Below are 24,433 nucleotides of genomic sequence, written 5' to 3'. Positions count from 1 at the left end.
CCAATTTACCTGGCAGAGATTTTGAGAACAATAAGAGAAAAGTCAGTAAAATATGGACAGGCGTTTTACAAAGACAGAGAAAAGGGGAGTCTCAAGAGTATAGGATATAATGCAGCCAATGGCAAACCAAATTCTCATCTGTTTTAAAAGAGCCATCACAAGAAAAACACCAAAATGTTTCACTCTCAAATGCAGCTAAAGGTCTTAGATCATGTGCCACGTACTCTCATTGAGACTCTGGAAGCAACCCTGGCCCAGAAGTGTCTTTGCTGCTTCTTCTGCCCCTTCTGATGAATATTTCATGGTGGAAGCTCTGTCTAAAAAGATACAAAATCTCTAAGGGGAGCCAAGGAAGATGGCTTCTTCAAGTAGTGAGACACTCCTGTAGAGAGTCCAGTGAGATCAGAGACTAACCTTTCTGCAAGAGGCTTGACTCAAGCCATTCTGCCCCAGTTAGACACTTTGGCCCATATTTATACTTTTTTAGTGCTGCATTTGCATCATTTTTTGACGCAAAATCGGCGCAAACTTGCAAAATATAATTGTATTTTGTAATTTTGTGCCGTTTCTGCATCAAAAAGCTTGTCCTTAGGTCAGTCTCTTTCCATGTAGGGTGAGAAACTAAACCATGATCTATAAGAGCCAAATGCCCACCTTAAATTATCTTGCCAGTTTATTGCAACCCTTCCCAGAATCTCTCAGCCAAAATGGCCAAGCTTTCTTTAACTGCAGGATTCTATTCACTACTTCTAGCCTCTCTCCTGTGGAGAGGAGGTGTCTACCCTCTGGCAGTGTTAGAACCCATTTTACATTGTGCTGGGGACACAGTTAGAAAAGCTTGGATAGCTCTGGCAGTCCATGGTTGCTGTTCTTGACTATTTATTGGGTGGAAAAAGCTGTCTTTTGTGTTGGTGTCTGCTCTTGCCACCACCCAAGATGGCCATTCTCTGCTAAGTGGTCACTGTCAACACCTCTACAACTTTCCTGATGCTCCAAGCCAGAATCATTGACAATTAGCCATGATTATTACTCAGTCTTTGGCACAGAGCTGTGAGACCAACCAGTTCTTAATAAATGCACAACAAAGCACATATTTAACCCCTTGGGTGCGGGCGTCGGCCACTGCCTCCCTGGTGCGGGTCACGACCAGTGGCCGACACCAGTGAGGGGGTTCATAAATCCTTGGGTGCATCGCACCCGAGGATTTTATTTTTTTTCTCCCCGGGAGACACGGAAGCTTTCACCCACCTGCCCCTTTGTGATGTTGCGGCGCGCTGACGTCACTTTGTTGATTTCCCCATCGGAGCAGGAAGCGCTCCGTTCGGGAAGGCCTCGTAAGAAAGGGGAGACTCTCCCCTTTCTTAGGAGGCCTTCCTGAAAGTGTTTCCTGGCCCCCGATCGCAGCACAGCTGCGATCGGGGGCCAGGAAACACCAATAGACACCAGGGATTTCACTTGGGGGGTCGGCCCCCTCGGAAAATGGGCCGCCCCACCCCAGGGGCATTTTTTTTTTAAAAAAGGTAGGTGCCCCCAGGGAGTGCGCGATCTCTTTCGATCGTGCCCCCCAGGGGCTAAATTGTATGTAATTTTTTTTTTTTTATAAACAAAATAAAAAAAGAAAAAAGAAATGGACAGGGGTTCGCCCGTGGGCAGGGCGACCCCCTGTGGGGGCAATTTGGTTTCCCTGGGGGCCATTTTGGCCCCCAAGGAAACCATACAACTACTAAAAAAATATATAGATCTTTATATACATATATAGATCTGTATATATAGATATATCTATGTAGATATATCTACATGGATATATCTATAGATAGATCTATATATATATATATATATATATGCCACCAGTTGCCTTGCAGTTGCAGCTTGCATCTTCAAAGCAATGCACATACTTCAACTGACGCATTTCACCTGTAGCTTTTAGGCAGCAATAAAAAAGTCAAGTAAGTATTGTGATTATGTTTCTGCTACAAAAGGATCAGACTTTTGTCTACTGGCAGTTTTAGTGCCATAAAGAAGCGCAGAAGGTTTATATGCCTACTGCAAAGAGTAAATCTGTATTTTATGTTAATAGCTGACTACATTAGTAAAGTCAGCCATTACCTGCGCTATAATACAAATGAAATGTATGTGCGGGGTGGGGGGCGGCTATGGAGAGATGAAGGGCACTTTTGCTGGGTGGTAATGAGGGAATCCGAAGAGGAGGGAGTGGGAGCACCAATAATGATTGTTGGACTGGGCGCAGGAGGTGCTAAAGACTGTGATGAATGGTATGTGACAAGGTGTTTTTTGAGTGTCTTGAAAGAACGTGCTGATTAAGGGAAGAAGCGCAGGTAAGGTGGCCTCTACTGTTGCACGTATCCCACACACACCATCGATTTTGTGACTGTCTACGTAGGCTAGTGTTTTAGAGCAACAGTTTAGCCAATAGCAGAGATGGCATCTTGATGGATGACTGCTGCCGTCACTCTGGTTATAGAGGACAGCTCTGACATAGGATCAGAGACTGAGACATCAGATACTGAGACAGCATCTGAGGGATAGGACAATGGCGCAGACTCTAGGAGTGATTTTTCAGTCGGAGGAGTCCCATTCGATAACTCCTCTTCCAGTAAAAAATGAGGGAGGTGATGAGGACAGTCCTGCTGTCCCTTCGCAAGCACAGTCTGTGCAACGGGGTAATAGTGGGTTAGCCCAACCCAGAGAGCAGGTGAATGCGGCGGCAAGCAGAGAGAGAGAGTGCTTTCTTGGGAGCTCCCCAATTTAGTTCAGCCCCAAATTCCACCGCCCGAATCGTATTGTGGAGACATCAAAATTATCTATCACAAAACAAACTGTTTTTTTAAGGCAGACACCTGTGTTTTTGGTCCTGGGTTTGGCTGCCATATAGAGAAACATACTAAACCCAAACATTTCTGGAAACTAGACATCCGGGGGAGTCCACAGAGATGTGACTTGTGTGGATTCCCCAAAGTTTTCTTACCCAGAATACCCTGCAAAGCTGAAATGTTGAATAAAAACTCTATTTTTCTCGCATTTCTGTCATACAAACTACAGGAATATGCTGGTATCCACAAAATTCCTACCACCCAGTGATTCCTCACCTGTCCTGATAAAAACACTACCCCACTTGAGTGCCTATACCTAGTGCCTGCGTCTGGAATGGATCACCCCAGGGTCAACAGCTGCCTCATGTAAGGACCAACATTGACCGTTGTGTGATCTATTCCTGTTGCGGGCACCAGGCCTACCCACACAAGTGAGGTACCATTTTTATTGGGAGACTTGGGGGAACACTGGGTGTAAGGAAATTTGTGGCTCCTCTCAGATTCCAGAACTTTCTGTCACCGAAATTTGAGGAAAAGGTGTTTTTTAGCCACATTTTGAGGTTTGCAAAGGATTCTGGGTATCAGAACCTGGTCAGAGCCCCACAAGTCACCCCATCTTGGATTCCCCTAGGTCTCTAGTTTTCAAAAATGCACAGGTTTGGTAGGTTTCCCTAGGTGCCGGCTGAGCTAGAGGCCAAAATCTACAGGTAGGCACTTTGCAAAAAACACCTCTGTTTTCTGTCAAAAAATGGGATGTGTCCATGTTGTGTTTTGGGGCATTTCCTGCCGCGGGCGCTAGGCCTGCCCACACAAGTGAGGTATCAATTTTATCGGGAGACTTGGGGGACCACTGGGTGGAAGGAAATTTGTGGCTCCTCTCAGATTCCAGAACTTTCTGTCACCGAAATGTGAGGAAAATGTGTTTTTTAGCCAAAGTTTGAGGTTTGCAAAGGATTCTGGGTAACAGAACCTGGTCAGAGCCCCACAAGTCACCCCATCTTAGTTTCCCTAGGTGTCTAGTTTAAAAAAATGCCAAGGTTTGCTAGGTTTCCCTAGGTGCCGGCTGAGCTAGAGGCCAAAATCCACAGCTAGGCACTTTGCAAAAAACACGTCAGATTTCAATGTAAAAATGTGATGTGTCCATGTTGCGTTTCCTGTCGCGAGCATTAGGCCTACCCATGCAAGTGAGGTACCATTTTTATCGGGAGACTTGGGGGAACACAGAATAGCAAAACAAGTGTTATTGCCCCTTGTCTTTCTCTACATTTTTCCTTCCAAATGTAAGACAGTGTGTAAAAAAGACGTCTATTTGAGAAATGGCCTGTAATTCACATGCTAGTATGGGCACCCCGGAATTCAGAGATGTGCAAATAACCACTGCTTCTCAACACCTTATCTTATGCCCATTTTGGAAATACAAAGGTTTTCTTGATACCTATTTTTCACTCTTTATAGTTCAGCAAATTAATTGCTGTATACCCGGTATAGAATGAAAACCCATTGCAAGGTGCACCTCATTTATTGGCTCTGGGTACCTAGGGATCTTGATGAACCTACAAGCCCTATATATCCTCGCAACCGGAAGAGTCCAGCACACGTAACGGTATATTGCTTTAAACAATCTGACCTTGCAGGAAAATGTTACAGAGTAAAACGTGGACAAAAATGGCTGTTTTTTTCAGCTCACTTTCAATATTTTTTTATTTCAGCTGTTATTTTCTGTAGGAAAACCTTTGTAGGATCTACACAAATGACCCCTTGCTGAATTCAGAATTTTGTCTACTTTTCAGAAATGTTTAGCTTTCTGGGATCCAGCATTGGTTTCACACCCATTCCTGTCACTAACTGGAAGGAGGCTAAAAGCACCAAAAATAGTAAAAATGGGGAATGTCCCAGTAAAATACCAAAATTGTGTTGAAAAATGTGTTTTTCTGATTCAAGCCTGCCCATTCCTGCAAGGTGGGAAAATGGTGATTTTAGCACCAGAAACCCTTTGTTGATGTCATTTTCAGGGAAAAAACCACTAGCCTTCTTCGGCAGCCCTTTTTCCCCATTTAAAAAAAAAAAAAAAAAATTGTCACTGTATTTTGGCTAATTTCTTGGTCTCCTCCATGGGAAAACACAAACTCTGGGTACCATTAGAATCCCTAGGATGTTGGAAAAAAAGGACGCAAATTTGGCGTGGATAGCTTATGTGGACAAAAAGTTATGAAGCGCGAACTACCCCAAATAGCCAAAAAAAGGGCTCAGCACTGGGGGTGGGGGGGGGGGGAGGGGGAGGTTAAAAGGTTATGTTTCAACTAAAGTTATTAAAAATCTGCTTTAAACATTTAATTAGATTTTCAAAACAAAGTGAAAAAGAACATTTATTATTTGCTTTAGTATTTTCCCACACCAAGAAAAAGAGAAAAACAACTTTATTTTTAACTAGAGCTGTTCCCGGAAAATGTAGCTTTACCTACACAGCGTAAATAGCTTTTTTTTAACTGTTCACAGTGCCAAAATAATTTTACCATGATCTAGCTCACATTTTACTTTAGACACCTAGCCCTAGGGGCTTACAGAACATTTTGCAACTCATTTAGTTAACATAAAAAGAAAGATTTGCTATATGGCACAAACACTTTTCCTTGTTATGTCAGACAATATTAAGTTTAATTTGCTGCTGAGCCAGAGCACCATGGTGCCTGCTGGAGCAATGCATTTTTGTCATCTATGTGTGTGGTGTAAGTGCACACTTAAGCTCAGATAATACATTTAACTTCCACACCACTGGTGCATTTTCTGTGCCAATGTACAATAGCCTTACTTAAAAGTTAAATAACCCAATCAAGTAAAAACAATTTGACAGCAAATTTTCATGGACAGAGCACATGCACTACAGCACTGAATGGGATTGTTTTAGAGGGTCACAAAACCAGAACAAATGGTGTCTACACAAGACAAAAAATATGGATTAACAACATAAAAAAGGCAGATGTCCTCCAGCCAGGACTGGTTAGGTGGGTGACCTGAAGACTCTGAAGAGAGACATGATAACAGACTGGAAACAACTTGATAATTGCATCATCGGTGAATGTAGCACAGGTAACGTGCTGCAAACCCTATGGTGTAAAACAAATACAAAATCTCAGACACAGCAATTCCCTCAAAGTTAGACCACACCCTAGTGCTCCAAAGGGCTACACTGCTTCCTTTTTTCTCTCTCTCTCTATGGAATATACTGGAGCATCAGTCAACAACATGGCTCACATTGACCCCACGCCAATTTCAGAAAAATGTCTTTCTGAAGGTGACACGTTTTAGTCTGTGATTCTTATTCCCTCTTCTGTTTTTGCTTATGACTAGAACTCCACTACTATTCTAAACCCTGGGAAAGTAATCTATGCCTTACACTATGGAAACACACAATAGCCTAAGACCCATCATGATGTCATCCAAGAGCATTGTGTGTATTTTTTCGTCTTTCAGATGGCTTTTCCATCCCACTATCTTTAGATATTTAGAGCTATGTTTTGTGATTGGTGTTTTTTATCATCCCACCAAAAATAACCTTCACAAGGAAATGCCATTTAGAGACAATTGAATAAATAAATAGATAACTCCACTTATTCATTAATTTTAGGGATACCTTAACCATCAAATCAACGTGCTATTCATGCATAAATTGCTGGTCTTTGTGTAATGATTGTATTATGTTCTGTGGTGCGTGAAGTAATTTTAGTGTTGGTTCATTGTTTAAATACGTAGAAGTGTGTTCAATAAAAAGAAGTGTAACAGTTGGACGGTCTTTAGCCAGAACACCCATCACTCCTCCAAAAACTCGTTTTTTAGATTTTTTTTTGTGCTCAGTGATTGAGCTGCACTCTGTAATGGGATCAACCAAAATTAGTGGATTTGGCAAAATTGTGTGATTTATAAATTCGCAGATTAGATCCGCATTTCTGCTTTGTTCAAGATAAGGCTACATATTTGCAAATAAAATAAAAAAGCAATGACTGAGAAATAATCAGTTTTAAAAGAAAAACGTTTAGAAATGAGTTTATGAGAAATCTAAATCAGTTTAAATTCAACAATCAGTGGAGGAAATTGGTGCACATGGAAGGCGGAGAACAACAAGCCCAGTTGCCTTTGTGGTAGAGGTTCATTTAAAGAACTTTGCAGCCCCGCTCCGCAGCATGCGCCCAGGCGCATGCCAGGGTGGAGACCGGGACAAGAGTTGGCCTGTCTGCATCCATCAGAGCCCGGAAGAGGCTGGGTTGGGCCACTCCTCTAACATCTCTGGTCTAGGGGAGTCTGAATCTATCTGAACCACACTGGGCATTTAGTGTTGCTTGCCTTCTCTCCCAAATATCTGTCTCATACTGAGAGGAAGCTGAGTCTAGAGGCCGTATTTATGCTACTGGTTAGAACACAGGAGTCATGAGCAAGAAGAAATGTGCAGGCCAACCTAGTGCTGCTACTCCTGACATCTATAGACAGAATGCTGCAAAAGGTCACAGGGGTTGTTTCTAATGAAATTAATCTCACTGAAAGAAGCCTCTCCTTAGAGCCCGGGGTGGGTCACTCTCTCCAGGACTCACCAGTCATCTCCCTGGACCCATACCCTGTGCTGAGGGCAACCGGGGTTGACAAAGCTATGATCAGCACATCATGGTAAGATTAAGAACTACCCAACCAGGTTAACATATAAGATGTTATTAACACGAACGGTTGGGTGGATCGGCCTGGGACTGGTGGTTGACTGCCTGGGGGACTGTGTGGTTGTGAGCTTTAAAGACCTTGTGATGGCATACAGATTACTGTGCAATGACTGTGCGGTCAGGAAGCCGGGCAGAGGAATTACTCTTCTGCCTCTCGGCTACTTTTATAAACCCACTATGGCTTCCAGCCGCTGTGTGACTTTGATGGGGGCTAATCACCAGGGATTGGCTTTTGGGTCACACTGGGGTAAAATAGGCCGGTCTGGGTCATACAGTGTACCTGTTAGTAATCGCTTCAGCACCCTTAAGAATGTTAACTGACTACTCCTGACAGGAGACACAGGTGGGGCTGGCGGGTTTGCTCTACATGTTACCTCAAAGGTAAATGCAGAAGAGACTATTAAGAATGTAGCACAATGACCAGTTGCCTTAGGGAGTGTTATGAGAACGTGTCCCCATAATTTGGTTTGCCCTGTCAAACCAACGCTTTACCAGGGGATGCACAAGAAAGATTAGTTGCTCGCTCTATGAGACTCCCTAGAAGTATTTCGCTTGTCAGGGTTCGAAGCTGATGATCCCTGAGTGGAATGCTTTTATTAGCGGTTTTAATATCTGCTTATTCCAGGAAACGGGTGTACTGAGCCGACATATTGACACAGTTATGTGATTTTTTTAACCCAGCCGTATCTGGCCATAAACGTAGGCCCTCAGGCGGGCTATTGATTTGGGTTAAAATTGAACTGAATTGCACCTTTGGAAATGCTCACTGTGGCCTACCCTGATATTTTGGCTATTCAGGCAAAAGTTGGACCTAATATTGGGGTAGATATTTATAATCTTTATCTGATGGGTGTGCGTGGCATCTCACAATCTGCCACCCTGCAGTGCCTTGAGGTTAACTTAGATAGGAGTGCGCACAGGTACTTTTTGATTATTGGTGATGAGTTCAATGTCACGTTCAAGCCGTTAGACAACGAAGATGTAAGCCTCACAGCTGAGGAAGATGAACGGTGGTCAATTCCAGAGCTTAGTCTAGCCCCGGTGAAAAAATGGACCAGGGAGACACTCCGATTGAAGGCTATTACACTTAAATTTGGACTACGAGCACTGAATGGGAGGACCAGGAATTACTGGGCTGGGTTACATACTTTTCATGGCCCCATGGGCTCTATCAGGATAGATCATGCGATGGTGGATATCAGGTTATGGGCTTTTGTGATGGAGATCAGAGAAACAGTACAGAGTGATCACAACCCTTTATGTCTCTCTCTAGAGCCATTATTGGGGCTCCGTCCATCTAGTTGCACACAAGAGTCCCATCTACCACATGACAGGTGCCATCTTAAGAGGCAGAGCGTTGCTTTAAAAACTGAGGTACTTGCTAAAATTACATGGCTAGTTAATTTTGCGCTGTGCACGCTGAACGCAATGCTTCAGGTGATAAGAGTGGGGCTGATGTGGCTAATATTTATATAGCTCTTTTTGATGGTATACAATCTAATTTTACAGCCCTTGAGGTTACATAGAAAAGAAAACCCTGTATACCTATGCATGCATGTTGGTATGACAAGAGTTGCAGACTGGCAAGGGCTGACTTGATCAAAGCTAGTCGATCAAGGGAAGAAGATAGTATTCCCAAGCTCAGGGCATCTCACAAGGCAGCCCAGGTGCATGCAGATGGCAGGCCCTTAAAACTGCATGTGAGGTGCGAGATCACGTTAGATTGTGGAACTTGGTAAGTAGAGGGAAGTGTGAAGCAACATGCTGTTCTGAACCTGACAATGTGATTGCTCTTGAGGTGTGGATGCAACATTTTTAATCTCTCTATTCTGCAATCCATTTGGCGGGTTCACATGAGTTTGATTTAATGGTTGTCCGATCCAGCCACAGGGAAATGTTTAATCTGAAAGAGATCACAAAGTCTTTTGACTATTGTGGCCTACAAGGCACCCTGCCCGGTTGGTATCCCGGGCGATTTATTTAAACAGGGCAACGAGGTCTGGACTAATTATATATATGTTAGTCCTTGCCAATCACATTGCATAAGGGGTGCCTATCCACGCCTGGAAACTTACGGAGGTGATACCAATTCACAAGAAGGGGGCAAGGGACTCTCATTAATTATAGGCTTATAAGCCTGATAGATGCAGCTCAGAAAGTCTATAGCAGGGTGCTACTGGTGAAGATCCTGGAGTGGATTGAGGACCAGAATATTCTATCCCCTTATCAAGCCAGCTTTAGGCCTAAGACAAGTACAATAGATCAAGTATTCAAATTTATGTTACTCTACTGGATGACTGTAGTGTTAGGTAAAGGTAGGCTATATGTTGCATTTATCGACCTAAATCGGCCTTTGGCATGGTCCCCAGGGCAAAGTTGTAGTCTGTTTTAGCAGATAAGGGTGTGCTCAGTGATATTTTGTCAGTCCTTAACCACATACATGAGAACAATCAGGCAGTCATTTGGTGGGGGCTTCAAGGACAACTTACTGAACCTATTGCAGTACTTAAAGGTGTGAGGCAGGAGTGTGTCCTTGCCGTCACCATATTTTCCTTGTTTTTGAATAATGTAGAAGATTTTCTGTCTATTCCCTTGTCTGATGCACCCTCAATTGGGAACCACAATATTGCAACTTAACTATATGCAGACAATGCCTTACTGATATCTAAGACTCCAGCTAGTCTTTGAAGGCTACTGGCTAGATTTGAAGAATTTTGTGGAATCCGGGACATGAATATTAATACCAGTAAGAATAAATGTATGATGACTTTGATTACTTGGGTATTAAGATGTCAGACAATATGACTTGGCAACATCACATCAATAAAGTGGGCATCAAATTAAGACAAGTAGTGGGAGCAAATTTGTGTTAAAATAGAGCTGCCACTTTCAAGCCAGTGGCAGCTCCTTAACAGATTTATGAGGCAAAAGCTGTGGCATCAGCACTGTATGGTGCTGAGCTTTGGGGATTTTCTGGTGTTAGTGGCCTGACCCATTTGGAACATAAGTTCATAGAAGTCGTGTTCAGGGACCCGCTAGTACTATGCTACCACCCTTGAAACTGGATCTGGGCTGGAAATCCAACAGGGATAAGGCAAGGTTGTGCCCTCTGCTGTACTGGAGAAGGTTTATGGTATCACAAGAGATTGAGCTGTATGCAGACACTTTTAGGGAGTTAATAAGGTGTGATGGGGTGCACAAGATACTTTGGTCCATGAACGTCAAGAAGAGGTTACTTGCCTTGGGGTTCCAGTTTGTTTGGGAAACAGAACAACGAGAGGAAATCCCTTCTAAGGCTGAATTAAAGATGTTATTGGGAATGGGTTCTGCAGGAGGGTTTAGTGTTGGTGGGGAGAGGCACTTTATCAAGCACATTCTTTGATGTTAAAGCTAAAATCTTTATAGAATCATATTTCGATTTTATTCTGGTCCCAGGGGACAGGAAATGTACGTCCAGTTTTCAATAGGAGCCCCTTTCCCTGAAGTCCTTCGCAAGTAGCTGGGCATCAAACTCTGATGTATCATCATTATTTCCCGGCTGCAAGCAATTTAAGGACACAGTGGGTCACGCCCATTTTGCATGCACGGTGTATGAAAAACCCCGTAGGAAATGGATTCAACCTGCTTTGCGAACACATCACAGCACTATTACACTGAGAATTGTGAGGTCAGACCCAAGTCCCCTGTTTGCCTGGGCAGTTGCAAAATTTCTGGGGAATGTTTGGTAAGATAGATCAAAGGCGATTAAGGAATGGAAAGGGAATGAGTGACAGGAGGTTTGGGCATTCATCTGGGGCCATGACAATGCTGCTAATGGATTTTGCAATATATTTGTGGCCAGGACAATACTGCTATTTGGGGTTTGCACTTCAACGAGTAATACGCTCGATGTTTGAATTCTGAGGGTCGTACTTCGATGGGTTTATTTTTTTGCTTAGGTTTAACAACTTTTTAGTGTTTTGCATTATTTCTCCCTTGATTATTTTAAATTCTGTATTTAAAAATGTTATGTATTGTGCATTTAATGGCGTGTTTTGCTGAAATAAAGCTATTCAATTCAATATGGCTTCAAAAAGGATTTGGTGATTTCAAATAGCCTGTTAAAAGAAAGAGGCTCGAGCAGGAGAGGTTTTTGGGGGACGAGGAGGGAATTAGAGCAGGATGAGCCAGGCATAGGAGCTGCGCATTGTTAATAGTTTAAGAAATGGACAAAAGGGGCAATGGGATTGCCCAGGTGCCTCAGAAGGACTCATGCCTTAACGAAGCTACACAATAATGTAAAAGAAGTTATGTTCACTTCCGCCTGGCAGAATTGACAAATTTAAGGGTATTTTAATAAGAACAAGAGAAAATGGGAAAAATGGAAAAATAAAAACGTTCGCAAAAGTAACGGAACCAAATCATCGCCTGGAAAAATCTTGAGCTATAACAAAATAATTAATGACCGAAATATTATATTTTTGAATTCAAATTTATTGTTTCAAATCTTTTAACTTTTCAACTGTATTCATTCAAACTATTCTTTCAACGTGTTTACTTTTTAAAGTGTTAATTTGAATCTTCACCTAGAATAGTATTAGTGAAATGAAGTTTTAGGAATGATATAGCCACTACTTGAAATTATAGGGCACATTGATTATTTTAAATGTGAAATACTTGTGAACAAATGGAAAATCTGTAGCGCCAGATGTACAAAGCTTTTTTCTGTGCGCAAATGGCCCAATTCGGGGAATCGGGCAGCTTCCACACAGAAAAAAACATTTTGGCATGTACAAATGCAATTTTGCGATTAAGTAATCTATTTACCAAATCGCAAAATAGGTTTGCGAGTTGCAATTAGGAAGGGGCATGCCAAGGGCAGTGCAAACATATTTTAAGAGATCGCAACGGTCCTATGGACCACAGATACTCTTAAAAAACTAAAAGAAAACTTTTGAATTTTCTTTTTGTAATGCGTCCAGTTTTCCTTTAAGGAAAAGGGGCTACATTACAAAAAAAGATAAAAAGATTGCTCTATTTAAAAGCAATAACAGACATGGTGGTCTGATGTCCCCAGCAGGCCACCATCCAGTGATTGTAGCCATTCACGGTGGGTGCAAATTATGACCTGCCTCATGAATATTGATGAGACAGGTCCCTTTGCAACCCACTGCAAAACACTAACAGTGTTGAAGACACTGTTGTACATTTGGTATTGCGACTCGCAATTTGCGAATTGCCAAAATTCACACATTACGAGTCATGATACCAAATGGTCATACACCTGGCCCATAGTTCCCAATTTGTTTTAGATTGTTGTGAGATGGAAAAATGTATTATAATGAGAAATACACACCTTTTGTCCTTCGGTTTTTAAAAAAGAACTCCTTAGTTTGATAATGGCTCCAGGCCTCATTCGAATTAGCTCACAAATCACACTGTTTCCCGGGCAGACATTTCTCACCCCATAAATACTAACTCCCAAGGGAATAGTATTTACCAAGTGCCAATTTCAGGTCCATTTCAATTTCTGCACTTCGTAATGGTGGATAGTGAGCTAATAGCAAATGGTATTTCCGATTCCTGGGTTCACAATCTCCAAAGTGCTGAACTTCACCCACACCTCACACTAGAGTTGTTAGAAATGGGATTTCTGGTTGTCAGAATATGCAACCCTGTACAAGCAGGAACCACCACTCTAGTCAGCGTAAGATAGAAACACACTTAGAAATAACCTGTGATCACCCTCTGGTAGCTTGGCACAGAGCAGTCAGGCTTATATAAAGAGGCATTTTTGAAAGTATTTGCTCAACACACACACACATTAATATAATGTAAATACCACAAAAAGACTCCACACAGGTTTAGAAAATATAGACAGTAATTCAATAAATAATTAAAGATCAAAATGACAAAAATCCAATAAGTAGAAGTCGAGTTATGAATTTTAAAAGAATAATAGAGTTCTACCGCTTTGAAGCAAATATCACTTTAGGGGTTATGCTAGGTTGGGCTGGACCAGGGCAAAGTCAAAGTTTGGGACAACCTCGATAGAGCGCATACTGGATACAAGTTCCACACAGGCCCCAGTGAACAAAGTACTTTTTCTGGTCGCAACTGTGAGATGGGTAGTAAGATGCATCAATCGGGGCCTGGCAAGGACGGTGATGCGTTGATCTGTCCCACGCAGTGATGGTGATGTATCAGTACCAAAGAAAAGCACTCGGGCCGCAATGCACTGGTTCTAAAGGGCAATGACTCAGGCTTCTCCATGCAGTCGAGGGATCTCTATAAACTCCTGCAGCAGTGAAGCACGCTTAGGATACATTGGCAAAGCATTGGTTCCAACAGCGATTATTAGAAATGGGGTCTATGTTTACAGTTAGTTCACACTCTGTCCAAGCAGGGACCCTGACTCTAGTGAGGGTAAAGGAGAGACATACCTTGTTAATCCCTGCTTACCACTTGGTAGCTTGGCACAACCAGTAAGGCTTAACCCAGAGGCAATGTGTAAATAATTTGCACCAACACACACAGTAATACAGTGAAAACACTACAAAATGGACACCACACAGGTTTAGAAAAATAGTAAATAGTTATCTAAATAAAACAAGACCAATACGATAAAAATCCGACATACACAAGTAAAGACATTCATTTTTCAATAATAAACACAAAAATAGTGCCTAGAAGCACAAATGCTTCAATTTGATGATATCACAGAATTGTGACGGAGTCGTTTCCCACAATGCGACACCACTGGTGCTGGTTACGGAGTCACACAGACCCCAGGTACAGTACCTTAAGCAAATGTGTGGAAAACAGGCCTGTGCACAGAGTCGGAGAGCGAGGACTCGCTGAATCTGGTCTGGCGTTGGTTCCAGTGCTGCGGGGCGGAGGAGCAGAGGCTTCGGGGAGAGGCATCGGGTCATTGCTGCGGAGTGGTGGAAGTGAGGTGGCGTCAGTTCCTGGGTGTTGGTCCCTTACACCTCCAGCAGGATTGATGTCTGGCAAAGTCAAGACACTATGGGGCAACCTCACGGGGTCGCGATCATGCCACAGGGTCACAAGAGCTGTGGCGGAGTCTGGTGTCACGATGATTGGTGATGCAACACTCCAATCTCACAAATTCTCAGGCTGTCAGTGGCTGCAGCGACGTGGGGCCTGTTTTGTCAGGAGGGGGTTGTCGTGCCTCAAAGAAGTCCTCGGCTTCAGGTGCAGGCTGCGTCGCGGGTTTTGTGCAGCAGAGTCCTTTGTGAAGTTGAACGGTGTCGTCCAAAGTTGTTTCACAAGGAATTTAACCAGATTTTACTTTCAGGGGCCCGAGAACTGGAGTGGCTCCCTCTGGCAAGCTAAAGTCCACAGCAAGCAGACTCAGAGACTGGTTGGTGAAATCTTTGCTGTACCTGAGACTTCAAAATAGGAGGCAAGCTCATGCCAAGCCCCTGGAGACACCTCTCAGGCAGGAATATACCTCAAAGTCCAGACTTTGTCCTTTTTCAGGCAAACACAGCAACTGCAGGCCAACCCAACATAGCACCGTCACAGGCAAAGTGGCAGTACTCTTCCTCCAGCTATTCTCCTGGCAGAGGTTCCTCTTGAATCTTGAAGTAATCTAAAAATCAGGGGGTTTGGGCCACTACTTATACCCCTTTCTGCCTCTGAAGTTAGCAAACTTCAAAGGAAAGTCTCTGTTGTTGACAAGTTCCTGCCTTACCCAAGCCTGGATCCAGACTCACACCAGGGGGTTGGAGGCTGCATTGTGTGAGAGCAGGCACAGTCCTTTCAGGTGTAAGCGACCACTCCTCCCTCCACTCTAGCCCAGATGGCCAATCAGGATATGCAGGCTACCAATCTCCCTTTGTGTTACTGTCTAGTGGAGATTCACAAACAGCCCAACTATCAGTCTGCCCAAACAGGTAATACAAGCAGACAGAGTCACAGAATGGTTTAAGCAAGAAAATGTCCACTTTCTAAAAGTGGTATTTTCAAACTGGCAATCTAAAAACCAACTTTACCAAAATATGTATTTTTAAATTGTGAGTTCAGAGACACACAACTCCAGATCTCTATCTGCTCCTGAAGTGAAACTGCACTTAACGTTATTTAAAGGCAGCCCTCATGTTAACCTATGAGGACATAGGCATTGGAACAGAGAAAATCTAATTGGCAATATTTCACTGTTAGGACTTGTAAAAACACACCAGTATATGTCCTACATTTACCATACACTGCACCCTTCCCATGGGGCTACCTAGGGCCTACCCTGGGGGTGCCTTACATGTATAAAAAGGAACGATTTGGGCCTGGCAAGTGGGCACACTGGCCATGTTGAATTGGCAATTTAAAAACTGCACACACAGACACAGCAGTGGCAGGTCTGAGCCACGTTTACAGGGCTACTCATGTTGGTGGCACAATCAGTGCTGCAGGCCCACTAGTAGCATTTGATTTACAGCCCCTGGCACCTCTAGTGCACTTTACTAGGGACTTACTAATAAATGAAATATACCAATCATGGAGAAGCGAATCACACCTACATTTTACACAGGAAGCACTTGCAGTTTAACACTGGTCAGCAGTGGTAATGTGCCCAGAGTAGCAAAACCAGCAAAAACATGTCCAGCACACAGCCAAAACATGGGAAGCGGAGGGAAAAAAGATAGGGGAGAATACGCCAAGGATGCCAGGTCTAACAGCGATGCACTGATTTTCACTACCAGGACATGAAAAAGTATATGTCCAAACTTTTACTTACACTGCACCATGCCCTTAGGGCTACCAACGAACTACCATAGGGGTGACTTATGTGTAATAAAAGAGGAGTTTAAGGCTTGGTAAGGGATTTTAAATGCCAAGTCCAAGTAGTAGTCTGACTGCACACACAGGCTCTGCAGTGGAGGCCTGAGACATGTTCAAAGGGCTACTTAAGTGGGTGGCATAATCAGTGCTGTAGACCCACGAGGAGCATTTACTCTACAGGCCTTGGGTATATGTTATAGTACTTTACAGGGGACTTTTGGCAAAATTAAATATGCCAATTGTGTATACACCAATGATAACATGTTTAGGGTAGAAGCACATTCACTTTAGCACTGATCAGTAGTGGTAAAGTGCCCAGAGTCCTACAACCAACAAAAAGAATCAGCAAAAATATGAGGCAAGGAGGCAGAATGTTTGGGGGAAGACCACCCTAAGGCTGACAGGTCTAACATGGGAAAATACCCCTAGTGTGTGCAGGTTGTGTCCAGCAACCCGTCCCTATTTGCACTGTGTTGCATTTTTAACGAAGAGCCCTACAGACAAACAGTGAGACTGCATACTATTACAGAAACTGTGCTGACTTCAGGGAAGCTGCAAACTTGTGTTAGTGAAAGGTGGAACAGTTGTTTGAGACTCTTCTTCCCCACTTTTACATAAATCCAATGATTGGGGCATTGACTGAGTACCATATCTTTTTGGTGCACAAACAGTGCACCTCCTGACTGTCCCTCTGCCTCTTCATCTGTGTCCACAATAGGAAGCGGATGCAGAGGCAAGGTTTTTCCTCATTTGCATGGGCCCACACCATCAAGAAAATGAGTGAACACCTGCTTAGGAAAGCATTGGCACTATCTACATTACTGAAGGAGTCGCACAATGGTCTGCGGCTCCTTCTCCAACACCAGAGTGCACCGGGGAACTGAAAACTGGAGCTCACACCAGCTGTATTCGCAGGACACTGTCTTCAGATATAATATTGTACCTAAATCAGCAGTTGAAGTTCATTCTGGTTAGAGGCCTTTGGTTGCATTCCCCTTAAAGCATATAATTTATATCATACCAATGTGAAAACAAGAATGTTAAAGACATTTGCGAATGTTCAACAGCTTTCAGAGTTTTCAATCTGATATTCCAATTTTCTACAAAACGATTATGCATCGTGCAGTCTGGTGTCTGCACTTTTTAAATGCCTGCAAGTTTTTACATATTAACCTTTTAGGGTCGAGCCTGCGTCGCATGCACTTGAGCATGCGTTTCTCTAGCGAGACGCTTTAGGAATTAATAAGGGCTCGGAGCCCCGTCTACGTGAGGTCAGTGTCTTTCATTGGTTCGTGGGCTTGCCTGTTAGAATTGGCTTAATTTCATTAGTGGAAGGCACGCATATGCCTTTTCTGGTGGTTAGCCCTCCTCAAGCGCATCGACCAAGTACAGAAAACATACGAGGCTCGCTGTTTTCCATTCGGTTTGTGGGCTACTTTTTCTCTATTTTTGCAATGTGATCTCGCTTGGCAGAAGTCGTGCGCTTTGCATAGTATCGACCCTGTTACACAGTTAATTGCACTTTTTCCGGTTACGTAAGAAAAGTCCAGTTAGGAGTTTACAACGCTATTAGCTCTAACGCGAGCAAACACGAGACCCGTTGCATTGCAAATGCTTGTTTTATATAACGTTCCATACCCATAACCAATGTCCTGTCCTCTATTAAGTGTTTCTGCTATGGTGTGCACACATGGTAATATGATGCTGCTGAACAATAATAAAGTATAATATTCGACTGAGCAGTTGGATCACTGCAAGAATATGTTAAACTTTCATTGATGTCTTAGAATGGAAGGAATAGAGATTAAAAATATATAGTCGCTCCACACAGGCAGAAGTGAATTACTTGGGGACTCATGTCTGTTCCTTAAAAAAAATCTTTACAACACTTTAGGCATTCCCAATACTCTATGCAACCGTTTCCAGGAAAAATTACCACAGAGAAAGTCAATTTTATCAAAATACAACGAAAAAAGCTCACAGGAAAACTCCTTGATCAGTTCTATAATGAAAACCTTTGCGGTGCTCAGTGGTCCGATTTAGTGTTAGTGCTGCTGGTAACAGAGGACCTCCCTACAGGCCGCATATGCAACATCAATGCGCTACTGAACCAGAAACTCTATTCCCTCTGTAACCGTCTGTTTTCCGCCCTACTCCCTAATGTTATGTGGAGTCATTCTGTGATCGGTGAGGTGGTATACAACATGTGATCACTCACGAATCTTTCTGTTGTACTTTATCGTCATTTCAGCCTGTTACTGACTTTGGCATGGTATACGTGGACTACTGATACAAGAACAGCGGCAGCAGAGGACCCTTTATGTACAAATACCTCTTCAAAAAGTCAGAAAAGACACAAATGTACTTCTGGCTCATAAAAGGGAGTTTGTGGTTCGTCATGAATTGCACATAGAAGGTATGAATGGGTAGCAGTACAACGTCCCCCTCTTTCATTTGGGGCTTGCAATGGAGTGTGTCAATGCCTTGAGACCACAATTATGCTCGTAAACCATTGCACATATACTGGGATCTCAAAGTCGGCGCTATCTGGTTCATAAGGGGGAGGGGTCACCTAAGGGACAACTTCCCCTTTGAGATTTATGTAGGACTCCCCCCTATGTCTTTCAAAACAGGAATTATATTTTGAAAACCAGCAGCTTTCCATGTTATTGCCCAGGCTACGTACAAACAAATCCCATTTGGGAAAGCAAAAGCGTGGTGGTCTGTTGCCCCTGGAAGGCAACAACTGCTGACCATTATTCATGCGCTCATACCCATTCACAGCAGGTCACAAGTTGCGGCCTGTTTCATTAATAACCATTAGGCAGTACATTTTGAGATTCTCACTAAATGGACATTTTGTGAAGCTACCTTAGTATGTCGGTCGCATTGCAAAATGTATGGTGCAGTTTGCCCCCACTATTTGCCACCTGCCTTTACGTCAATCAGGCCCTATGTCACAGAGAGCGCAGAAAGTGTTCCGGGATAAAAGGTGTATTTTTCTATTGATTCAGTCAAATTATTTCCTCCAGCAGAAAGTGACCACACACAGGTCACCCCATGTGTAAAATGAAAAAAATGCATGTACAATGTCCGGTCACTTAAAAATTAATTTCCAAACTATAAAACATTTTTCAGGTCTTTATGCTAAATTAAGGCCCAGAGAAGCACATCAAATTGCCACAGATATAACTGAGTATCAGATGGGCAAATATATTTTGATTCTGCTACACTGCCTCTTTGAGTTTTGAGCACTCAAATGTGTTCTCAAGGATTTTGTAAATCTGTGGATCAGCAACGAAGTGGGAACTCCAGAAAGCTGAAGGCGGCGGTGTCCCTGGGTTTGCCAGCATTATAAAAACAAGCATTTGCTATGCAATGGGTCTCACGTTTGCTCGAGTTAAAGCTGCTAAAGTTGTAAAATCGTAACTGGACTTTTCTTGCCACATAAACTGAAAATGAAAAGTAAAACAGTTTCACATAAGCGAGTCGATGGCCGCCAGGACTGCAAAAGGGACACACAAAAGGAAACAGAAGTTTGCTCACAATGAAACGTATCGGCAAAAGTGCAATTATCCACATAACTGGCAAAATTGCAATTATCCATGTAACAGGGTCGATGTCATGCAAAGTGCTCAACTACTGCCCAGCAACATCGCACTGCCTACAACATAAAGAGAAAAAGTAGTCCAGAAACCATACCAAACATGGAGCCTCGTATGTTTTCAGTAGTTAGCCGGTGCACTCGAGGCGGGCTAAACACCAGAAAAGGCATGACGTATGCATGCCTTTCACTAATTAAATCAAGCAAATTTTAAAAGGCAAGCCCACAAACCAACCAAACTTATCGGCGTGAAATGGGCGTGGTTAAAAGCCCACACAGAGATTACACCAGGGACAAAGCACTTTGCGCGCTCAACCCTAAATAAAAATCCCTCTTAGTCAATTTTATAATGGGCGAACACTCAGATGACTAAATTACATTAGGTCAATGAATATGTTATATGATCTCTCTATTTACGGGTTCACTTTCACTTTGAAAATTCATTGCTCATGTAACATCTATGGTCATTACTACCTTACTGTTTGAAAAGGTATGACACTTTTAACTTTGACCTCATTGCTCAGAAATCTACATTGCTTAAAAATGTGGCTTTCCCTTCATAGTAATAGCTTTTTGCAAATGTTGCATCATAACACATTTTATTTGCAATTTCCATCTGCTATACATTACAGGCGCCATTGTTGCTCATTTTAATGGTAATTAATCCCTCAAAAGCAATTAAAGGCTCAGGGGACCCTATGTGATTTAAATTCTTGATCTCTAGACACCAACTGCCAGCATCAAACTCTTATCAAACGCTTAATTACATGTAGTTACTGTTTACAGTATAGGAAAAGAAAACGATCACTGAACAAGTATTTTATTTAAGAGAAGTTGACACTTAAAGTTGTGCGAAACTTGGTGATTTGTTTTCCCAGAAATTATTAGTAATGTCAGAAAAAATATGTAGAATTACACATAAATTATACCAAATATACTTTGCAGTATTTCAAGTGAAAACTGAAGATGAAAGCATACCTTATGTTTATAAGCCACTCAAAATATCGACAAGGGGGCTAGTTCATGAACCTGCGTCCCACAAAACGTGTTCTGCTAAAACCAGTTGTCTGTGAAATGTTATGCCGGTCGAACGCCAAATACTTTGCGGAGTCTGCATAATGCAAAATTGCACAAATTAAGCAAGTCACAATCGTATTTTGTGCAAGTCTGATAACAATACAACCCTCTTGATGAACAATGTCGACAGTACTACATATGCGATAAAGCCAACTTTATTTTATTTCACTTACCCCTGACCAAAATCCTTCCATGGTTCTGATGGAGGTGAACCTTGCACAAATCTGCAGTCTGCAAATGGAAATCAATGAGGGCTCTAGAGAATCCTTAGCATTTTGCTTGACCTCTACTTCTGGATAACAGGTTTGTCAATCTCAGTGTGATGGCCCATGGAGTCACTGAACAAGAGGTCTGAAGGAATAATTGCTTTCACGCTGCCACCGGCTGCATAGCATCACTTAGCACTCTCGTCCCAGAGGGTACGAGACCTGAACACTCTATCAACTAGCCGCACAGCACTAGGCGGCTGGCAGAGGGGGGATCACAAAATATTCCCTTTTTACGCCTCTTCTGCCATCAGTCATCCTATCCTACTGATTAACTGCAAAGCAAAAGAGTACATTTATGGGTAATGTTTCTTTCATGATTTAAGTGTTTGGAAATATTATAATCTGGCATATTTTGTAAACCTTAATTATGAATGATGCCAAGAACCATCGAAAACATAGGTCAATGGGGTCGCCTACAATGCCCCTAGAACCAGTGTTAAGGACACGCTAACAGGGTAGTGTAGAGCAGCTGGCACTTCTACTTCCTGTATTGTCCCTTTCTACTTCCTGTGCTGTTTCTGGCATGTGGATTTAGAGTTGTATGATCACATCCATGCATATACACGCATGTTCTAAAAAAAAAGCAGTTAACGTTACAAGAATATAATGCTTGCTCCCAGTACTTTTCACGAGAACAACAATTTACAATGAATTAAAAGATACAAAAGAGTGATTAGCTTCCTGTAGTTGTGATTGTAACTACATTAAAAAGACAATTGAAGAAGTACTGAAGTGAGCTGCTTGTGTGGAGTAACATTCGCTCCTTGGCACCATTCATTCTACATTCATTCAAACACACCACTGAAGTATGAAATGAAATCATACCGACCTCCAATGTAAAGCACGTGCGATAACATTAGCAACAAGCATTTGCAATGCAATGGGTCTCGCGTTTACTCAAGGTAAAGCTATTAGCGTTGTAAACTCCTAACCAGACTTTTCTTGCCACATAACCTGAAAAGTAAAACAGTTTCACATAAGCGAGCCGATCGGCGCCATGAGTGCAAAGCAAACGCAAAAAAGGAAACAGAAGTTCGCTCGCAGTGAAACATATCAGCAAAAGTGAAATTATCTATGTAACCGGTAAAAGTCCAGTGTTAGACCTGACAGCCTTAAGGTGGTCACCCTCCACTTTTTGCCTGCCTCCATCCACTTTTTGACACTGTTTTTGCTGGTTTTAGGACTCTGCACACTTTACCACTGCTAACCAGTGCTAAAGTGCATATGCTTCCTCCCTTAAAACATGGTGACATTGGTTCATACCCAATTGGCTTATTTAATCTACTTGTAAGTCCCCAGTAAAGTGCACTACAAGTGCCCAGGGTCTGTAGATTAAATGCTACTAGTGGGCCTGCAGCACTGATTGTGCCACCCACATAAGTAGCCCCTTAACCATGCATCAGGCCTGCCATTGCAAGGCCTGTGTGTGCAGTTTCACAGCCACTTCGGCGTGGCATTTAAAAGTACTTGCCAAGCCCTAAACTCCCCTTTTTCTACATCTAAGTCACCCCTAAGGTAGGCCCTAGGTAATCCATATGGCAGGGTGCTATGTAGGTAAAAGGCAGGACATATACCTGTGTAGTTTATATGTCCTGGTAGTGCAGAACTCCTGAATTCATTTTAAACTGCTGTGAGGCCTGCTCCTTTCATAGGCTAACATTGGGGCTACCCTCATATACTGTTGGAGTGGTAGATTCTGATGTGAAAGGAGTAAGGACATATTTAGTATGGCCAGAATGGTAATACAAAATCCTGCTGACTGGTGAAGTTGGATTTAATATTACTATTTTAGAAATGCTACTTTCAGAAAGTGAGCATTTCTCTGCACTTAGATCCTTCTGTGCCTTACAATCCATGTTTGGCTGGGCTACTTGACAGCTCCCTTGTGCAGTTCACTCAGACAACCCCAGACACAGGTGCTCACTCACACCTGCACACATCTGCATACTGAATGGGTCTTCCTGGGCTGGGAGGGTGGAGGGCCTGCCACTTATATGTCAAAGGATAGTGGCCTGCCCTCACACAATGGATTGCCAAACCCCCTACTGGGACCCAGGCAGACAGGATGGAACTGAAACGGAACCTGGTGTACTTCTAAGCCACTCTTTGAAGTCTCCCTCACTTCAAAGGCACATTTGGGTATTTAAGCAGGGCCTCTGACCCTACCAACTCAGACACGTCTGGACAAGATTCCACTGGTGAAGAAACTCTGAACCAGACCCTGCCACCTGCCAAGAAGAACTGCCTGGCTGCCCAAAGGACTCACCTGACTGCTTTTCTGCAAAGGACTGCTGCCCTGCTGTTGCCCTGCTGCCTTGCTGCCCTCTGGCTCTGCTCAGAAGTGTCCTCCAAGGGCTTGGATAGAGCTTGCCTCCTGTTCCTTGAAGTCTCAGGGCCAAAAAGACTTTCTCCTGCAAAGAACTCCTTGTGCAGCAAAAATTTGATGCACAGCCTTCCAGAAACAACGCACAACCTGCATCGCGGTGATAAAATCACTGCACGCCGAACTGGAACGACGCAGCCCGGCTCCCTGAGAGGAGATCGATGCATCGCCAGTATTGCAACCAGAACTTCGACGCACAGCCCACTGGATTGATGCATAGCCGAGACAGAACAACGCAGCCTGACTTCCTTCGAGAAGAATCGATGCAGCGCCTGCCGTACTACAGAAATTTCCCTGCATCGCCCACCGGATCGACGCATCTCCTGTGACTTTGTCCTGCTTACAGGATTTCTCTGCATCATCCCTGGGGCATCCAAATACCCCTCAACCCGAAGAGGATCCAAGTCAGCATGCCGGAAATCTACATAAAGCCTTCTCTGCGTGGAAAATTATCGATGCATTGTCAGTATGCGCCCGGAGAAATTGACGCACACCTCCCCTTTTTCCACGCATCTCCTCCTCTGCGGTCCCTTGCGGAGAATCTGAACGCAAACCAGGTATTTTGTGCTTGCAACAGACGCTTGTTGCTTTATAAAGCCTAAAGACTCTTTTTATCATTCTCTGAAGTAATATTTTAACGTTTATTTATCAAATCTTGATCGTTTTGACCTGCATTTAACCAGGTAAATATTATATATTTTTCTAAACACTGTGTGGTGTATTTTTATGGTGTTATACTGTGTTATTGCATGAGTTATTGCACTAATAGTTTACACATTGCCCTC

The 24,433-nt window shown here is 43.1% G+C and overlaps 1 protein-coding gene across 7 annotated transcripts in view; it reads right to left on the bottom strand.

Annotated features, from left to right (window-relative positions):
• The window catches only part of LINGO2 (leucine rich repeat and Ig domain containing 2), a 3,618,115-nt gene that overhangs the window by 890,159 nt on the left and 2,703,523 nt on the right, over window positions 1–24,433 (bottom strand). For 3 of the 7 annotated variants that reach the window (XM_069240567.1, XM_069240575.1, XM_069240585.1), the window contains one exon: window positions 20,898–21,030. The exons of the other annotated variants lie outside the window; for them this stretch is intronic. The gene's annotated coding sequence lies outside the window, so the exon portion shown is untranslated. The remainder of the gene's footprint in view (window positions 1–20,897; window positions 21,031–24,433) is intronic. 7 annotated transcript variants of the gene reach the window in all.

This window comes from Pleurodeles waltl, chromosome 1_2, assembly GCF_031143425.1.
Source record: "Pleurodeles waltl isolate 20211129_DDA chromosome 1_2, aPleWal1.hap1.20221129, whole genome shotgun sequence".
NCBI classification, from domain to species: domain Eukaryota; kingdom Metazoa; phylum Chordata; class Amphibia; order Caudata; family Salamandridae; genus Pleurodeles; species Pleurodeles waltl.
Note: the sequence above shows the minus strand (reverse complement) of the source record. Positions and strands in the feature narration are given on the sequence as shown.